Source organism: Perna viridis, chromosome 10 (genome assembly GCF_037379345.1).
Source record: "Perna viridis isolate PV_CMFRI_1.1 ecotype Kerala chromosome 10, ASM3737934v1, whole genome shotgun sequence".
NCBI classification, from domain to species: Eukaryota; Metazoa; Mollusca; class Bivalvia; order Mytilida; family Mytilidae; genus Perna; species Perna viridis.
The window spans coordinates 1,367,070-1,373,069 of NC_142454.1; the positions used below are offsets into that span (position 1 = coordinate 1,367,070).

At 32.7% G+C, this 6,000-nt stretch overlaps 1 pseudogene; it reads left to right on the plus strand.

Annotated features, from left to right (window-relative positions):
• The first annotated feature begins 4,682 nt into the window (after positions 1–4,682).
• Positions 4,683–5,750, plus strand: LOC148604091 (C3a anaphylatoxin chemotactic receptor-like; annotated as a pseudogene).
• The last annotated feature ends 250 nt before the right edge of the window (positions 5,751–6,000 follow it).

Sequence of the window (6,000 nt, forward strand, 5' to 3'; positions counted from 1 at the left end):
TACAGCTATTGGAAATATTTTGTAAAAAATAGAGCATCATGCTACATTGAATACCGGGTCTTGTTTCAACTATCAAATACATAGCCGGATTATCTGTGACATTATTTTTAAAGACGTGTTACAAATTTAAGAGCAGGAGCAAGTCAGATCACTAAATGCATCGAATGATCATTAAGCACAAAAATCTTGTGTTAAAGTGCAGTAGGCAGACACAATGACTCGTTTGCACAAGATATATATTAGCCATTAAAATAACATCAAAATGTGTGATGACTCAGAGTACTAGACATTGTATACAAATGATCGCAATTTTATTAAAAATGAATTTTTGATATAAATAGGGTAACAGCACTCTTGAAAATGAATCTGAAATGGAACTAAGTAGCATGATTTCAGCTGAATCTGATAAGAAGCGATCGAAGTGTGGTACCTTTCGTATGGCAAGTAGCCCTGACCGCAACCCGATAAATCAGTATCCAAATAAAAAAAAACAGGGGTCTATACCAAAACGATTTCGCATTAGTTTCTACAAAGTTTGACTGCAAATCGTTAATCTCTCTATAACATCCATGTTAGATTGATGCAATGTTCAAGATCTTCATAGTTGAGAGTAAAGATGGTCTTGAAGTAGCATAAACAGCAGTAGAAAAAGAGCAAGGTCATTGTTCTCAGACACGTAGCGGAAGGCCCTAAAGTATTTGAAGGCTTTTGTCCAGACAATTTTGAAAAATAAAAGACTAAAAGGGGAAAATAGGTGTTATCGTTACAAAATTGATAGAGAAGGCTTATTGCTGATCCGAGATCCGATTTTAATGATTCTGATGTCAGTCTGATCATTTTGAAATTCTGCTTTGAAAATTAATGTTTTGGAGTTAAAGTGTGCAAAAATGGGCCATGCCCAGAAAAATCTACTTTTTAATTGTTTGTCCGATTTTGATTTTTTTTATTGAATTCCTTATGAAAGTCCCTGCCTGCGTTTCTTTCCAGAATTCAGTTATCGCGTACTATTTTCGAATTATTAAGACTCAAAGGGGCCACACTCTCAAAAAATAGACTTTTTTATTTTTGGTCTGATTTTTGAATTGCCTTTTTGATTGGATTCCTTAGTCCCTGCCCACTTTCAGACATCTCTAACCGTCTTTGAGTTATAAGGGGTCCAATTGGCCACACCCCAAAAAGTCGACTTTTTATTTTTGGTCCGAATTAAAAAATCAATGTTTTACGCTATATTGTGTCCAACATTATTGTTGTTGTGTCCATAATGAACTATAAGTCCTTATGCCCTAGTGTGTCAGAAACTGATATTTTGATCAAACTTGACCCAACTGCTCAGGGTTCGACCACTGTGGTTGTATTATGCTGCGCTCTGCGAAACTCTTTATTCAGTCTTACCTTGTGCTGGAATCAAGGTTAAATCATCTAGTTAGATCATTAAATCTACAATATCAAACAAGTCACGAACATTTTGCCATTTTTATTATATTTGCCAAACAATACAGAAACGGCTATGATAGGAACATTCAGATGCATCACACCCAAGTGCATGGCCTGAACAGGTAACATCTAGACTATCTACTTATACAACAGAATAAAGTACAAAGACTGAAGATGTCGAAAATTAGATATTAGTAATGTTAATTCATAAAGAAGGAAAAAAAACTCAGAGTGACATATGGTGTTCCACATGGGAACCAAGGTTATAGCGTTAATCAAAATAATGTAATCCAGGGACAAAGATCAGACATGGACAACAAGAACATGAAGTAACTAAAATCATACATACAAGTAACAAAAGTTGCAGGATTAAACAATAGTAGAAGTATTAAAAAGATCAACCTGCGTTTATTAAATATTTAGAATAGATAAAAAAGAACTCAGTTAAAACATATTTTTATGAAAGATATTTAGATGGCCCGAAGTCCAATGATTTTTGGCCGACTATAAAATATCTGTAGAATTAGTAAAAGCGAAAATAGTGATTGCAAATTGAATTGATCAATAAATAATTAAAACAATCTGTTTTTCCAGACAAGCATAATCCATGCCATTACACAAAAAGACCAAAGCCTTTAAAAGGTAATTATAGGCATATGAGCATATTGCCAGTCATATCAAATTTCATATAAAGAGCCATTAATAACTAACTCCTTAAATATTTCAGTTTACATTTCCATCTATACATATCTGCATATCGACCAGGATATGAATATAAAATATTAAAAAATCTTGAAGACTGGAAGCATTCTCTTGAGGAAAACAAATACATATTATTCTATCAACATAAACATTCTAACTCACAAAACATTCACGATAAAGAGAAGCATAAACATAATTCATATAATTACTTACAAATATTCAAATGGATAAATGACGACTATGCCATAAATGATCATATCATATCATTTGTTACCCTAGAGAGTTTAACCTATTCTCAATAATCAGTAAAAGAATCTACATAAGTGTGTTAATTTATTACAAACAGTAATTTACTCATCACCTTTAATTACCCTCAGTAATATACGCGTCGCCTTTTATTATAATCAGTCATTTACCCTTCTTCCTTTATAACTCTCAGTAATTGACCCCTCCTGTCTATGTAAATCTAATAGCTTTGATACAGTTTTGTGGGTTTGAATCGTAAAGTACTCTTCGTCCCTTGTAAAAATATTAAGGCCTTGATAGCAGAGCTAAAAGGAAGAAATGAAGTCGTGTGAGGTAACAGTTTTTATTTCTGCAAAAAAGAAATTAAAAATAATAAACTCACAAAAAAAGCAACCGAATAACACATTTTGCAACAAGTAAGGACTACCAAGCTTTCTACCACCTAAAAGGTTCATTGCCTCAAGTTATAGGTACAACATTTATAAAACCTAAAATAAGGACATGGTGGCGACAAACCATGGTCTTCAAGTTCAACCATTCCTGGTGGAATGTTCAGTCGTCATTGAATTTGACTATAGAAATAAATTTTATGAATTGATATTTCATTAAATGAAATATATTTAAGTTTTGTGTTCACTTCTCTACTAAAATCCTTTCAATGACACGGAAACTTGAGTACAAAATTAAAGTTCTGTCTACGAAGCGAAAACATTTTGCAGGAAATAATGCCCAAATGCATTGCCATTTTTACCTTAAACTTTGACTGCCTGATGAATGAAAATAACTCGTGAGAAGGTTTGTTGAAACATATAGCCAATACTTCCTGGTCGACAAACCAACAAATAGCATTTCAATTTCAAGGGAAGCTAATGAAAAATTTGTGATACGATTATTTAGGATGACATTTTATGGCGTAATTGTATCTGTGCAAGTGCAAGACACAAAGCTAATGTGGCAATAGTTTGGGTTTCAGTGTGGGGGGTAGCTAGAATAAATATAAGTGAAAATAAAAATAAATATCAGAAAAAAAAACATAAAATGGAAAGGTAACAGTAAACAATAGCGGACTCACTTCCACCCAGTCAGGTTGGTGGTATCGGCATGTGGTATCACTTAGATCACCCATAGGAATTACATACAATGTTACATTATTCAATAACGAACTTCAGAAGAACCCACAATTGTCAACGTAAATAGAAATGAATGTAATATCTATGGTTAAACAGCGAATAATTTCTTTTTCTTTTGTTAAATACCACTTCAATTTATGGTACCAATGTATAATTGGAGTATTATTTTGTTTGAAAAAAGGTGTAATTTTCTCTATGAAAATAGTGACATAAAGGAGAATAATTTCATCTCCAAACAGAAGCTTTAACACCAAAAAGACAGCATATAAAAACACATCACACGGCACAAATTAACTGTAAATGTAGTATATATATCAAAATATATATTTATGGTTTAATCAAGAAAGGCAGAAAACTTTTCAATTTATTTTCAGCAAACGGGTGTGCAATCGACTTCAAATCTCCTTTAAATGTCATCACTTTTTAATACTAAACATAATTCTATAAACTACAAAATACCAATAATATATATCATGTAGGTCTCCCGGCAGTGGCATCGACCCAGGAATAACCACTAATCACAAGGTATTGACGGTAATGTTACGTTAAAAGAGCCACTTCCGAATTATGTATATTCAACAAGTAAACATCAATAACGGAAAAATAAGCACTTTACAAACGAAGAATACAATTAAAAATAATTTTCAAAATCAATTTTAAAAAGTAAAAAGAAACCTAACAAATACCCGCTTCTTCAGAAAACTATAAATCACAAAACAAAACGACATAAATACAAATTGTTTATTGATAGTGTGGATTTTCTACTTCCAATTAAGGTTAGTCAAGAAGTGATGTATATTTGAAGATCAATTGTGAAATCAAAAAACCTAGAAGGCACTTTTTTTTTAAATTCGGTACTTGACTTATCGACCAAGAAATATTGTCAACAATCTTGGCTAGACAATGTTACATTTTCAAATTATAGTTTGTTCCAAACGGGACAAAAACACAACTGATTTAAAATAATAAAAGGGCATTTTATCTGTACATACACTCAGTTAGTTGTATTTGTATTTTCTCCCAATTATTGTAAAAAACGGATGTACATTAAATCGGATTGAACAAAGGCCAATCGTTTAAACATATATAACTACTGTATTGTATGTACATGAACATTTAACAACTCAGAGTTTGATTTTTAAGTAAATTGGGGTTTATGTTCACGTCATTATGGATCATAATATAACCTTACAAGACATATATGATGAACAGTTAGAAAAATTACTGGCACCAATAGTGTATCTCTCAATTGTAATTGTAGTAGGGGTTCCTGGTAATCTTACGGTGATCATAATCTACTGGAACAAAAAAAGATGTGTGTAGGACTATCATCTGGATACTGGCATTAATAGATCTCCTTATTTGTTCACTGGCAATACCATTCAACATCGGTCAAATTATAAGATATTTGACATTCTATAATGTTTGGGTATGCAAATGTTTAACAACCTTCATCTACTTCACCGCTTTGTTCTCATCACATCTACTACTAATTCTAGCGATCCATAGATTCCGACAGGTGTGTATGCCGCTAAAATCACAAATTAATCGATCGAATATTCGATATTGGATAGTTGGAGGATTTATACTTGCAGTGGCATATGGCATTCCGGAAGTTATCCTCCAACCATTGGATCAAGTACAATTAGGTCACAACATAACAGGGTATATATGTGCGGTTTCATATAAGAACTCTGTATTTGCAGATATCTATAATGGATGCATGGCGTTTGTCATTTCATCTATGTGTTGATATTGCTGCTGCTGTATTTGGCGATTGGACAAAAACTGTACAGTCAGTCCAATACAAAACTTGGCCTCACAACGAAGGATAAGAAAATGTCAAGTAAAATTACGAAAATTGCCATCACAGTGAGTATTGGTTATGCACTTAGCTACATTCCTGTATTCATTTTTAAGCTGTTAGTCAATATGATAATATAGCGCGATAGTATAAAAATCATAGAATTTTCAGTATTGAATATTGCTGAGCGCTCATATGTTATTAACCATGTAGCCAATCCCTTTATTTACGCATTATTTGACAGCAGATTCCGACACCATTTAACGAGCCTTCTTACCTATCCTAGTCGTCTATTGTCATGTACAGCTGAAGGTGCCGTTGATCTAAAGGACAATTTACAGAGCGCCGAACAGACTACTGAAATATCACTTAGCACATTCAAAAACGGTAGAACAATAGAAAAAAATATAAGAACCGTGCAATCTATAACATGACGTCATAAAGCAGACAGACCACGACAGATGATCATATCAAAAGACATTTCATTTTACATGGAATAACAGTTTTAATTTCGAAAGCCTTTCTTCTCGTTAGGTATGCAGACTTTTTTTTACATATTGACGTAACTCATGTGCACTAAAATTTATGTTTCAATTCAACTATTAAACGTTCTTAAAGCTCATTAGTGAATTAGTGTAACATAAATTTCATCAACTACTTGACAACTGTATGTTGTGTGTTTAC